Source organism: Stegostoma tigrinum, unplaced genomic scaffold (assembly GCF_030684315.1).
Source record: "Stegostoma tigrinum isolate sSteTig4 unplaced genomic scaffold, sSteTig4.hap1 scaffold_53, whole genome shotgun sequence".
Classification (NCBI taxonomy): Eukaryota; Metazoa; Chordata; class Chondrichthyes; order Orectolobiformes; family Stegostomatidae; genus Stegostoma; species Stegostoma tigrinum.
The window spans coordinates 1,134,352-1,148,044 of NW_026728461.1; the positions used below are offsets into that span (position 1 = coordinate 1,134,352).

At 44.7% G+C, this 13,693-nt stretch overlaps 1 non-coding gene across 1 annotated transcript; it reads left to right on the top strand.

Annotated features, from left to right (window-relative positions):
* The first annotated feature begins 4,678 nt into the window (after positions 1-4,678).
* trnas-cga (transfer RNA serine (anticodon CGA)) lies at positions 4,679-4,760 on the top strand. Its single transcript has one exon. It is a non-coding gene; the product is annotated as a tRNA-Ser (tRNA).
* Positions 4,761-13,693: the final 8,933 nt, after the last annotated feature.

Below are 13,693 nucleotides of genomic sequence, written 5' to 3' on the forward strand. Positions count from 1 at the left end.
ATGGTTTTATTTGCCTTTTCCTTTCAGTTAGTTAGCAGCGGTGTCGAATGGAGAATTGGCCCTTTTAGTGTCTACCCCAATATGCATCTCTATTTGTCTGTGGGTATTCACCTCACCCTCTTTTATATTTTCCGAGTCTCCGTCCGTCTATTTCCCTTATTTCCCATTGCTGCTCTTTGTAAAGTTTGAAAATCGGGGAGTGTTTGAGAGTGGAGCTGCTGAGAGGCTTCCTCACCACAAGCACCACTCCCACCCCGAGTGTAAAGCCTGGAACTGGGCTCACATTCTCCAAATAGTGTTTCTGTCACTTAGGGACTGAGACAAGGAGACATTTCTTCCCTCAAAACATGATGAGTGTTTCAACTTTGAAATAGAATTCCTAATCCACCATAAAGAAACAAAATGCTACAATTATACAATTACAGTGATGTTTTCACTGTTGGTGTAAAGTGAATGAATGGTGACAGCAGAGAATGAGAGTGATCAGTTCCTGGTGTCTGTCTCACTACCACAATATTCCACAGTAAGTCTGCAGTTAATCTGCCTCACCTTGTTATTCCTCCCAAACCTCAGGATGAATTAATTGTGAGCAGGAAACCATTCCCTGATGGGGAGAAAATAGGCGACGGGGTGCCAGCACCGAATGATAACTGTCTGCACTCAAACATAGGAACCATGCTCAGTTCTCTCCTCCAACACGGGAAGCAATGGACGAGCGGTATTTTCACTTGACTGTTTACCCAGAAAGCCAGCTAATGTTCTGGAGACCGATGTTCAAATACCTGCTCCCCTGCAAGAAGCTAGACTTTGAGTTCCAAATATATCCGGAATTTACAATGCAGTGATGACCTTGATTCCATCATCAGGGAACCAAAACCCATCAGGTTCACAAATATCTTTTAGGGATCTTTTATCCTCACCTGATTGCGCCTACATCTGACTCCAGGCCCACCGCAATAATCGTGGGTAATTAGCAACGGACAATACATGTTGGCAGAACCAGTGACACCCTCATGCAATGAATGAATAAAGGGGGAAAAATAACTGTTGTTTACATCAACAATATGGCATTTCAGAGAAGTTTAAACAAGGAATCTTCAGTGTAAAGCTCAGGCACCGCTGGGATTTTAATTCAAAATCGCCTGTTCACTACACAGTTTTTTTACCCATCCATTATGGCATTTCCTTAACCATGCAATCACAGTAACTTGGGGAACTATCCTGTATCAGTGTTACTCAGTGAGAATTTCAGTCTAACCCCACTCTTCAACACGGACCGTTCACAGCTGAATATTCTCCCGTGAAAATACACGGAAGGAGACGATCTCCTCCTGCTTTGGTTCAAAGCTGACATATTCTCCTGTTTAAGCTGACTGGATAAAGCGCATGGATTCATCCTCTCAGGGACCATTAACAATGGTAACACACGCTGAGGGAACCTAACAAGAGGAATGTGTTCATTTTGGTTAATTGAGCAGCTGTCAAGCCTGACCCATTGGAACCAATATTGAGCCTTGCACCACACTTACTTCCTGCCTCATGCCCCTGCTGCCCTTCCCAGCCATCATTGCCTTTCACTTTTATTTTACTCCCATCCTTTGCTTTTGAACGTGTTCCTGACCGTTTGTAGGTGTTCAGTCAGAAGCTGCAGCTTAAACCCTGATGCCTGGGATAGGGTTTCATTCCATTGGGTTGGATTTATTGCCCATCCCTAATTACTCCACAAATGGAGGTGACGAGTTACTTTCTTGAACACTCGAACTCCTTGGCACGTAGGTATAGCGTTGATGCCATGAGGAAGGGAGTTCCAGGATTTAGAAGCAGTGACACTGAAGGAACAGCAGCATATTTCAAACTGAGAACGGTGAGATACATGAAGGGAGTTTGTGATGGTCATATTCCCATGCATCTGTTGCCATTATCCTTCAACATGAAGGCAAACTCTCACTGGACTGACTCTGGTAGATTCAGGGTATGTGCTCTGTGCATAACCAGGGACTCATTTTCATTCCTACAGTTAACAGGAAGAGATATAAATCTTCATTTCCCGACTGGGAATTGCACCCACGCCTGAGCGATGCAAACCCTGTATGCCAACCAGTTTACTGACACTAATCCGTGCGACCTGACTTGTACACACTCCCACACCTGTTCCTACACCAGAAACACCTTCACCAGCGAACTTTCTCTCTCCAAGTTTCGAAATGATTCATATTATCGCCCTGCGTTTCAAAGTGGAGAAAGCGGGCCTGTGATAATCTGATGTTGTGCAGTAAATGTATTGCAGAAAAGTACAAAGCAGGATGCTGTTAACAGGAGATAGCAGGGACTGCAGATCCTTTATCCGTAGACAGGATGAGGGAGATGTTTGGTGATGCCAATATTTATCACCCATTACTAATTGCCAGAGAGGGCAGTAAAGAGTCAACCACATTGCTGTGGGTCTGGAGTCACATGTCGACCATACCAGCATGGCAGTTTCCTTCCCTAAAAAGATATTAGTGAACCCGAAATGACTAAATGTCCATCTCAGCCTTGAATATGCCTCGCCTTGGCAGCCTCTGTTGTCAAGAATTCCACAGATTTGCTTCTCCCTGTGTGTGAGAACATCCACTTTATCTCTGATTTAAATGGGCGACTCGTTTCCGTGAGTTAACGCACCTGGGGATAAATCAGAGCACCGGAAGCCTCCAAAGTTCAGCGTGAACTCGCTGGTGTCTCCGGTGCCAGCTGTCAGTGTTTAAAACATTTTGTTTTTAGACCCCTAATTAAACCAACAGCCCTGATTTGCACATTAGATTTGCCAAAGAGGAATCTGATCCAAATGTCCTTCATTGTCTGTGATTCAGGTGGTGGTGAAAGGTGCAATAAAAATACAAGGACATAATTCTTTCTCAATCCATTGCGCTGATAATTAATCTCTCCACTCATGGAAACATCTTTTCCATTGACTCTCTCTCCTCTATGTGTTTAGATCAATTCATTCCCACAACAGCCTACTCCATTCCGATCAAGTACAGGGTGGCAGTAAATATTAGGGTGGTGGCACAGACATCACGAATCGAATACTCACCTTTCCTGTTCGAATTGTTTCGTGAGGAATATTAGAAGGTAGCTCATAGCCGAGTGGTTAAGGCGATGGATTCAAAATCTATTGGGAGTTTCCCCACACAGGTTTGAATCCTGTAAAGAAAACCTGTTTTCTCAGGTCTGGTAGTTTGCTGGCATTCAGGAAAGACACCTTCTGAACAAGAATCTAACTGTACTCAAAACCTGAGCTCTGTTTCTCTTTCCACTGATACAGCTGGACCTGTTGAGTTTCTGCAGTATGCTGTGCTATTATCCAGAATAACTGCTGTTTTTCATGAAATATCGTCAATCCCAGTCCTCTGGCAACTGACCTTTGTCATTGGCACAATTTCTCCTGACGATCAACCTGCGCATCCTCACTCCTACCCAACCCCATCATTAGATACAGCCCCAGGAAATCTCTGGTTTTGCTCCAAAGCGAACATTCCCAGCCCCAGGATTCTGTCCACCAAATGGGACTTCCTCACCTCCTGACATGGTGCAAGAGATTTTGGGAAAACATTGACAGTCGGTGGGGAAAAAAATTATTAAGGAAGTAAAACAGAAAACCCAGCCTCCTGCTTTGCGAACCTTTAGAAACCTTTTGGGAACTGGAATCACAGGAGAATGAAGAGTGAACTTTCCGACTGAGCACAAACAGTCCAGACACCTGCCACTTCTTTGAGCCCGGGACATTGACTTGGATGTTCTCGAGACATGAACTGATCTGAGACATTGAAAGGATTCTCGTTCCTGCATATCAGGAATTCAAATCTCATCTCAGCTCCAGGACAACGAGAAAACTCAGGAATAGACAAGACACTGAAAGGGTTGAAGGGAGACGGGCCGGTTGTAGGGGAGCGGGTTCCCACTGATATGGATGGGCCTGCAGAGGGTAGGATCAGACTGTTCTCACGTCTCCTCAAGGTATGTCCCAGGTTTTATTTTGGAAAAGTACAGTCGATACAGGATAATTATCCTGCCAAGCGAGGAAGTTTGAATTCACCACAAGCTCAGTTTAAGGGCTGCTGCAAGAGCTCGCCATTTTCTGCGGTGCAATTGGCTGTTGTTTTTGAGGGTGAAATGTGAAATTGTCGCTTTGAAGACACTGCGGAGGGAACAAGTGCTGTTCTCACTCTACCAGTTCCCTTTTGACTGTACAGCTATGGGTTTTAATGTAGTCAGGAAAATGTTGCCCAAATGGAAATCTTGTCCGGTGAGTGACCACAAAGGTATTTCGATGTTGCTTTAACAGCTGCGATAAAGACCTGGGAAATGTTTGGAATCTGAAACAAAAACAGAAACTGCATGACTGAAAGGAGAAAACAGAGTTCTGAAGAAGTTCTGAACCTTTGATTCAAATTCTCTGCCCACAGATGTTCCCAGATCTGCTGAGCTTTTTTGTTTCCCTGCAATTTATATGTTTGCCGGTAAATGAACATTTATTTTATGCATTGGGATGAAACAACCTGCATCACCATGTACCAAATTTAACACTTTGAAAATCTGTGAAGTGATTGGATTCAAGCAAACCCAGAAATAATTCATCCACAGCGCGACTGGCCTCGGAAAGCCACCTGAAAAGATAAATAGCATAGCTTGTCTTGCAGTAGTCATGGCCGAGCGGTTAAGGTGATGGACTCGAAATCCATTGGGTTATTCCTGCGCAGGTTCAAATCCTCCTGACTACGGGTGAAAACGGAGAACAAATTCAAAGGCTGTTTATGTCAGGAGTCAAAGCAAGGACAGCAGAACTTTTCACTGAGATTGCAAAGAAGGGAAAAGGCAACTCACTACCTGTCATGATAGAACAAGCACAAACCTTCACAAAAGCTGACATGTTTTAGGATATACATTTGCAGGGGCAACCATAGTGAGGCGGTGAGGCGGTGAGGCTGTGAGCCATGTGCTGGAGCTCCAAACCAAACTTTCTCGTGGCGTTGAAAGCGAAATGAGCTTTGCATTCTTGATTTGCAGCAATGAAAATCCTTTCAAGGTCTCACTGAGAACAGCAAACAGGACGGGAAGGTAAAATAGTCGACAAGCTGCTCATGGCATGTGTCAATTGACCAACCCCACCGACCGAATCACTGCAGTTGCTGGGAATGAAAAAAAAACCTAGTCTCAGCATTATGAACCTTTAGAAGGGAGGGGAGAATGAAGCGTGAATCTGTCCAACTGAACAAAGACAGTCAGGCACCTTGCCCTTCTTGAAGAGGCTCACACATTGACTCTGATATTCTCGGGCACATTTGTTGCTCTGTGTACAAGTATTCTATGTATATTTCTCCTATAAGGATAACTTAAATATAAGCCATGTGTCAGCTCTCTACCACCTCCCCCTACCGTCCCCTTGATCATAACCCCACTCTGACCACCAAATCATCATCTCGCAGACCATCCAAAACATCATCACCTCAGGTGACCTCCCACCAACAGCCTCCAACCTCATCGTTCTCCAACCCCACATCGCCCGTTTCTATCTCCTTCCCAAAATCCACAAACCTTACTGCCCTGGTTGACCCATCGTCCCTGCTCCTGCCCCATCAAACTTATCTCCACTTATCTCAACTCTATTTCCTCCCCCCAGTCCAGGTGCTCCCCACCTACGTCCGGGACACCACCCACGCCCTCCACCTCCTCCAAAACGTCCGATTCCTTGGCCTTCTACACCTCATCTTTGCCATAGACGTCCAATCCCTGTATATTTGCATTCTCCATGCAGATGGTCTAAACGTCCTCTGCTTCTTCCTATCCCGCAGGCCAGGCCAATCCTCCTTTACTGACTCCTATATCCATGTAACCAAACTCATCCTTAATCTTAACAGCTTCTCCTTCAACTCCTCCCACTTCCTATGGATGAAAGGAGTGGCCATAGTGACACAAGCTATACCTGCCTCTTTGTAGGAAATGTGGAACAGTCCCTATCCCACAGCTGCACTGGCCTCATCCCTCACCTCTTCCTCTGTTACTTCGATGCCTGTATCAGTGCCGCCTCGTGCTCCCACGAGGAGCTCGAGTAGGTCATCCACTTTACTAACACCTTCCACCCCCAAACTTAAGTTCACCAGGACCATCTCTGATACCTTTCTCTCCTTCCTGGACCACTCTGTCTCCATCTCCGGGAGCCACCTGGAAACTAATATCTATTTCAAGCCCACCGACTCCCACAGCTGCCGAGACTACACCTCCTCTCAGCCATTTTCCTGCAAGAATGTGATCCCCTATTCCCAATTCCTCTACCGCTCCCAAGATGAGATTTTCTACTCCCGGACATCTCAGATGTCCTTGTTTTTCAAGGGCCGCAATTACCACATCCCCCCCAAACAGTGGTTGAATGGCATCTCTAGTGTTTCCCACACCTCAGGCCTCACACCGCTTGCCCACAATAAAAGCAAAGACATAATTCCCTTTGTCCTCACGTATCACCCCATTAACCTCTGAATTCAACGCATCATTCTCCGCCACCCGCAATCTGACCTCACTACCAAGGATATATTTCCCTCCCCACCGTCATGTGCCTTCCAGAGGGACCACTGTCTCCACGACTTCCTCGTCCACTCCACACTCCCCACTAGCCCCACCTCACCCGGTACCCGTCCCTGCCACCGCAGGAGGTGATACACTTTACCATACACCTCCCTCCTCACATCCATCCCAGGCCACAAGAAAACCTTCCACGCTAAACAGATGTTCACCTGCACATCTGCTAATGTGGTATATTGTATCCGCTGTTCCCGATGTGGCCTCCTCTGCATCAGGGAGACCAAGCAGAAACTCAGCAACCACTTTGTGGAGCAACTACACTGTGTTCATGGCAAAAAAACCTCCCAGTCGCGAACCACTTCAACGCCTCCTCCCACTCCCTTGGCGACATGACCATCCCGGGCCTCCTCCAGTGTCACAACGATGCCACCCGAAGGTTGAAGGAACAACACTTCATATTCTGCTTGGGAACACTGTAGCCCAGTGGTCTTAATGTGGACTTCACAAGCTTCAAAATCTCCCCAACCCTGACCACACCCCAAGAACAGTACCCCCTCAACCCTGCTTCCTTGGTCTATCCATGCTCTCTCCCACCTATTCGCTCCTCCCTCCTCACTGACCAACCCACATCCCCACTTCCTTCTGACACTCACCTCGACGAGCTTCATACCCGCCTCCTTAACCTGTCCATCTTCTCTCCCACCCGGTCCATTCCACTACCTACATTCTATCACTGCCCACTCTCTTTCAGAGACCCCTCTCCCTCCCCCATTTCTTAAGAAGTGTTCAGACCTGAAACGTCAATTTTCCTGCTCCTCTGATGTCGCCTGGCGTGCTGTGTTCACCCAGCTCCGCACCTTGTTATATCAGACATTTCTTTCGTCTCTACTTCTCCATCACCACTCCCCTTGATTTCACAACATGAAAACTTTTGTCAGTGAAATTCTCCCAACCTTCACCTGCACATTCCTTTGTTCACTTCCCCTCCCCACCTCTCCCCGTGCCCTTGCTCACCAACCTGAACCATTCACCCAGTTTCAGAGTCCACTGCAGAGAAAAAGATGCTTTGGCCCATCGAATCAGTGCTAGTCAAATAACTATACAAGTGTCATTACCAGCTCTTTGCCCAGAGACGTGTCCGAAATGGCATCAACGTAAATGGAAATTGCCGACAAAGCTGTGCACGTCTCTCACCATCTGCGGAGAGAATTGATCTAAGGAAGGGAAACTTGACATGAAAAGTTAACACTGATTTCTCTTCATAGATGCTGCCAGACCTGCAGAACTTTGACATCTGCAGTTCTTTCAGTGTTTATTTTACACATCTAACGAGATTGGAATGCTATGATGGTTTTCACCTCTCCCTTATTTCCAGGCAGTGAGTTTCAGATTCCCACTATCTGAGTGAAAAAAATTCCTCACATCTCATCTCAACTGCCTGCCTCTAATCATTAATCCTTGCCACCCTCAACCTGATACTGATTCCACCACCAAGCAGAAAGTTTCATTCTTGTTTACTCTGTCTATTTCCCTCATAAATGTACTAATCACAATCATGTCCTCCCACCCTCCCCTCTCCCCCAGCCCTCAGTGTATAACAAAATCAGAATTTGCTGGAAAAGCTCAGCAGGTCTGGCAGCATCTGTGAATAAAAAGCCTGTGTTAACTTTTCAGGTGCGGTGACCATTCCTCAGTCTATTCTGCTCTAAAGATTCTAACCCCAGTCTCTGAGGGCGGAGAGATTCTGTGCCGATAGATTAGACTCTGCCCTGCTGGGTGTCTCTCACATTTACTTTTCGTCTTTCAGATTTGAACCATCAGCAATTTTCTTTTGTTCTGTAATCCTAACAGACGGATTAAACATCACCAATAATTCAATTCATTACTCCATATGTCATTTATAGTTTCCTTGAAACTGTGATGAATATTTGAGGCCTTTCTCATTTGGGAGAGAGTTTAAATGTAGTTGTAATGTAACCAGCTCCCCCCAATTCGATCAGTTGCCGGCTCTGCAGGCTTCCAATGCACTGACCGATGTGAGCAGTAAAATTGGCAACAGTTTCTTAAAACAGTGAAACCTCCAGTTGTACAAAGTCTCTTCAGATTGCCGCTGAGACCCTGCACGCAGAATAGACAAAGTGTTGATCGTGTCTCGTCAGCCAAATGAGAATTCCTTACGATCTGTAACAGAAACGACTGGATTTATTGAAGCAATTTCCCAGATTAATTCAGCGTCTGACAGAGTAGTTAGCAGTCAGGTGGGCTGCTCAAAGATGAGGGCAATAACTTTAAAAAATATTCATTTAAAATCCCGGAATAAGTGCTGAAAATGGGTTTTAATGTTCCGCAGGAGTAACAAAACCATTTGGTTTTTCTCCAGCACCATCTTATTTTTTTTTATTTTCTTGTAATTATCTCCCTTTCTCCTCTGCTCGGATTATCAATCATACCTTCCCTTGCTATTCAGCTGTTAACATTTTACTCACACCATCGAACACTTTTTGATCACTGACAGAGACTTATTTTTAGACAGAGGCTCACCATTTCCGACGTGCCACGGCGAAAAACCGCAACGGCGTCCTCAGAAGACAGACACAGGATGCAACCTATCGAGTACCCTTCATCATAAAGTACTTCCCCAGAGCTGAGTGATGGCACCGTGTTCTCCGGAGCCTTCAACATGTCAATGATGATGACCAGCACCTTGCCAAGATCATCCATACACCTCCACTTCTCACCTTCAAACAAGTGCCAAACCTTAATCAGGCTGTCGTTCGCAGCAAGCTACCCAACCTTCAGGACAATATCGACCACAACACCACACAGCCCTGTCACTGGCACCTCTGAAAGGTGTCAGATCATTGACATGGATACTACCATCAGATATGGGGCCACCACCCACCATGTAAAGGGAGATACTTATGTGGCTCGGCCAACATTATCGATCTCAAACACTGCAGGCAAGAATGCCCCGGGCATGGTATTTTAGTGAGACCGTGCAGGCGCTAAGACAACAGATGAATGGACTCTGTGCAACAATTGCCAGACAAGAATGTTCCCTCCCAGTTGGGGAACACTTCAGCAGTAAAGTACGTTAAGATTCCGAACTTCGGGTAAGCATGCAACGTGACCTTTGAGATACACGACAAAGCAGAATCACTGAGTGGAAACTGATTGCCAAATTCCATGTCCATGAAGATGGCCTCAACCATGATCTTAAGTTCATGTTGTGCGACGTGTTCCTACTGTACTGTTCTGTTTCTGTAAAATCTTTCTTATTGTCCTATTTCGACACCGTCACCTTGATAAATTGTTATGACCTCTCTACCTTAATTAGTTAGTACTGTTTTGGATTATTTATTACGTTTTTTAGACTATCAGCAGACGATTTTTATATCTAACACATAATTCCAGCCATAACAAGGTGTGGAGCTGGAAGAACTCAACAGGCCAAGCAGCATGTTAGGAGCAGGAAAGCTGACGTTTCAGGCCTAGACCCTTCATCAGAAATTTCTGATGAAGGGTAGAGGCTCGAAACGTCAGCTTTCCTGCTCCTAAGATGCTGCTTGGCCTGCTGTGTTCATACAGGTCCACACCTTGTTGTCTCGGATTCTCCAGCATCTGCAGTTCCTATTATCTCTGACGTAATTCCAGCCATTTGGTTTGTGCCAAGCACGGCCTTATTTTAAGTTTGTTTTTGTAATTATCTCTCTGCCTCATTTAATCGAATTAAAGTTCATCCCTTCACCTGTTATTCAGCTGTTGACACTTTACTCACACCGTTTAACACTTTAGATCACCTGCAGAGATTGTTTATTGGAGACTGCACTCAAACCATTTGTACGATCTTTTGATCTCTCTGTCCTTGATCTCTCTGCCCATAAAATCTGGCAATGGGGATTGGAGAGCGAGGTCAAACCCTGCTGCTTGTCCCAGTCTCACTCTGTGTGGAGCTGGGGAAGAGAGAATCATTGATGGATGTGTTTTGAATCCAATCCTGTTGTAACTTTTTCTTGGGTTAAATGCAGGTCGGTGGTCACTCAAATTGCTTGATCCAAAATAACTAAAGTTGTGTGCCCGGATGGTCTCAAACACCCGACTTTTCAGTTTACCACCGAATGCTGACCGGTTGAGCCATAAAAACTGGCATCAACAAGCTATGCAAAATCCGCTAAAGCAGGGTGTTAGCGGAGTTCTGAAGGGCCGTTGTGAAGCCAGAGCTCTTGTTATTTTCAGAGTCTGTTGCCCATTTTCCCACTTTCAGCACCGAGAGGATCAGAGGCCCAAGCAGCCACAGTTACCCAGAAGAAATGTAAACATTGCAAACTTGAAGTTGCCCAGCTCCTTCGATGTTTCTGCCTGAGGTAGATCACTCATGATTTTGGTTACCGGTAAGATTCATACCCATGACTCGATAGAGACTAGAGCTTAAATGCAGTGACTTTGACCGCTCAGTCAAACTATCTACAAACAATTACTGCAGCCAGGCTATAGAAGCCCTTTCACATAGCTTCTTCATCAGATCCTCCTTCTCGATTTGATCCAAGATCTTAAAATTGTATTTCATGGCCCATTTCCCCTTGACTACTGTGAACTTATTGCTTTTATTTCCCTTACCTAAACCAATTATGAGCCTATAAGTCCAGTCAAATCTCCCTCCCATTCCAGTTGGTCCATCGCTTCACAACTCCCTCAGTCCTGAAACTTTCTGGTTTATGAATGAATCTATCTCCTCTGAGGATCCTCCCCTCCTGCACATTGTATGATAATCTCTGTTCGAGTATACCTGGTCATCCTCGGCCAGGAGGAGGGATGTTGTGAATTCCTGAAATAAAAGAGAGGTGTTGGAGCACCCAGTAGGACTGAAAACCTCTAGGGAGAGAGAAATAGTGTTAATGTTTAGAACCGGTTATTCTACTTTTATGTCTGCACTGATAGTGATTGATTTTTGAAGTTTCTTTCACTGAGGCTCATATGAGGACATACATATAAAATATTAAATCAAACAAAGGGAATAATTTGTGTGTCTGATTTCCAACCGAGACTGACACTGGCCTTACTAAACTTCTTTTACATAATATATAAAAAAAACACAGACAGGAAACTTTAAACAAACATCAAATCAAAATTTGGCATGATCAATCGATTAATCAGAAACTGGGCAGTATTGGCCTTTTGAGTGTAAGTATTCAGTTCCCTGTCATTCCCACTCACTGCATGTAATTTTTCCATTATAACCTTCATGTTGATCTAAATCTGACATTTGTATCCCATGATCCATTTCTTTTCAGTTAATGTGAACCGCTTGTTTTGCCCACATTGCCTCAACCAACAGTAAACAGTACAGCTCTGCCAAATCTCCCTTCAGCTTCCATTAATCCCTGACATCCTAAATCTTTCAATGTTTAACCTTCCTGGCAAAGGAATAGGTCTGCTCCCTCTAAGCGACCCTCCGTCCTTCCCAATGTGTGGGTGATCTCTGGTTTGCACAAACCCAGATGCTCTGTGTTCCCGTGTGTGATGTCATCATGCAGCAACAGTAGCACAGTGACGCCACCTGTTCCGTAGGGATTTCCTCAACTGAGAGATTTTTCTCTAACTCCAGTATTTCTGATATCTTTCCAGCTGCAGGTGCAACAGGAGAATCTCAAATTGTCAACAGTGACGTGGTGGAGTATTTTTGACCATTCGTCAACAATGTTGAGTTTTATTGCTGTGCCTGTTACCTGTGAGATGGTCTGTAGCTCTCGGGCTGGTGTGTCTCCTTTAGTATGGATCTGAATCCATTTCAGTACATTGCTCTGTTTCACTTCTGCCTTCCTTCTGTCTCTAATAATGTGAGTAACTGTCTGTTTAATGCTTCTGTTACTCTATCAGATTACGTCCAGATGAGCGTTCCACCACATTTCTTTGATCGAACCCTATGGGTTTAGAAGCTTTGTCTTCCCACAGTACGATTCATACTCAGAAATTATTCGTAATGCAGTCCTCTTCTGTACTGTTTCTGAGCTTATATTACCCAAGAAGTTCTGAACCATGTCATTCCTTCACCATACCCTGATACATGAACTTTGGATCACTCTCCACAGATATCAGTAACTATTGCCAATCCTCAGTTACCTCTGGAGAATATGATGTTTGACCTTTCTGAACCATTGCAGGCTGTGTGGTGAAGTCACACTTGCAATGATATTAGGTAAGGAGTTACCAAATGATCATTAAGGATTAGTGATGTTTTCCAAAAGAACAATGTAAATGTTTTCAGATTTTTGACTCAATCCAATGATCTGACATATTACACAAGGTTGTCACAAAACAATATCTGCTACCAGGAACTGATGAACATATTAGGACAAGTGACCCAAAACAGGCCAAAGAAGTAGGTTTCAAGGAATATCCTGAACAAACAAAGGGACTTTGAAACCCAGGGATGTTTAGAGAGTAAATTCAAGAGCTTATGGCCTTGGAAACTGAGGCCATGAAAAAGGTGGGAGAGTTAAAGCCAGAAATCCACAGGAAGTTGGAAGTCAGGGAGAACAAATGTCTTGAAGGAAAAACCAAAAGAACTGGAGATGCTGGAAAGTAGTAACACAAACAGAAATTGATGAAAAACTCAGCATATCTGGCAGTGCTTATGGAGAGAAAGCAGCATTATTGTTTTGTGTCCAGTGACCCTTCTTCAGATATATCTCAGAGGGGTTTGTAGCTGCAGAAGGAGGTTTGATGACAAAATTTCAAAATAAGGATATGAATTACAATACCTTGGTGCTTTGCCACCCAGAAAATGTGTATGTTAATGAGCACAGGATGACAAAACTTGAAGATGTTGAAATGGGTGATAGTAAACACACGGGCAGTAGATTTTTGGGTCATTTCAAGATTTCAGGAAAGTAGAATTAAGAAGCCGGCCAGGAGTGTGTTTGGGGAGTTAAGTCGAGAGGTAACAAAGGAATGGATGAGAGTTTCAGCAGCAGATGAACTGAGATGCTGTTGAGGTTGAAATTGTATGTGGACTTTGTGATAATGAGTGTGGGGGTGAGTAATGTGGTTGGAAGCTCATCTTGGGGTGAAATATTGCACCATGACTGTAAGCAGTGTGTTACCTGCCAGTTACCAGGGGCAGGGATGGAGTCAGTGG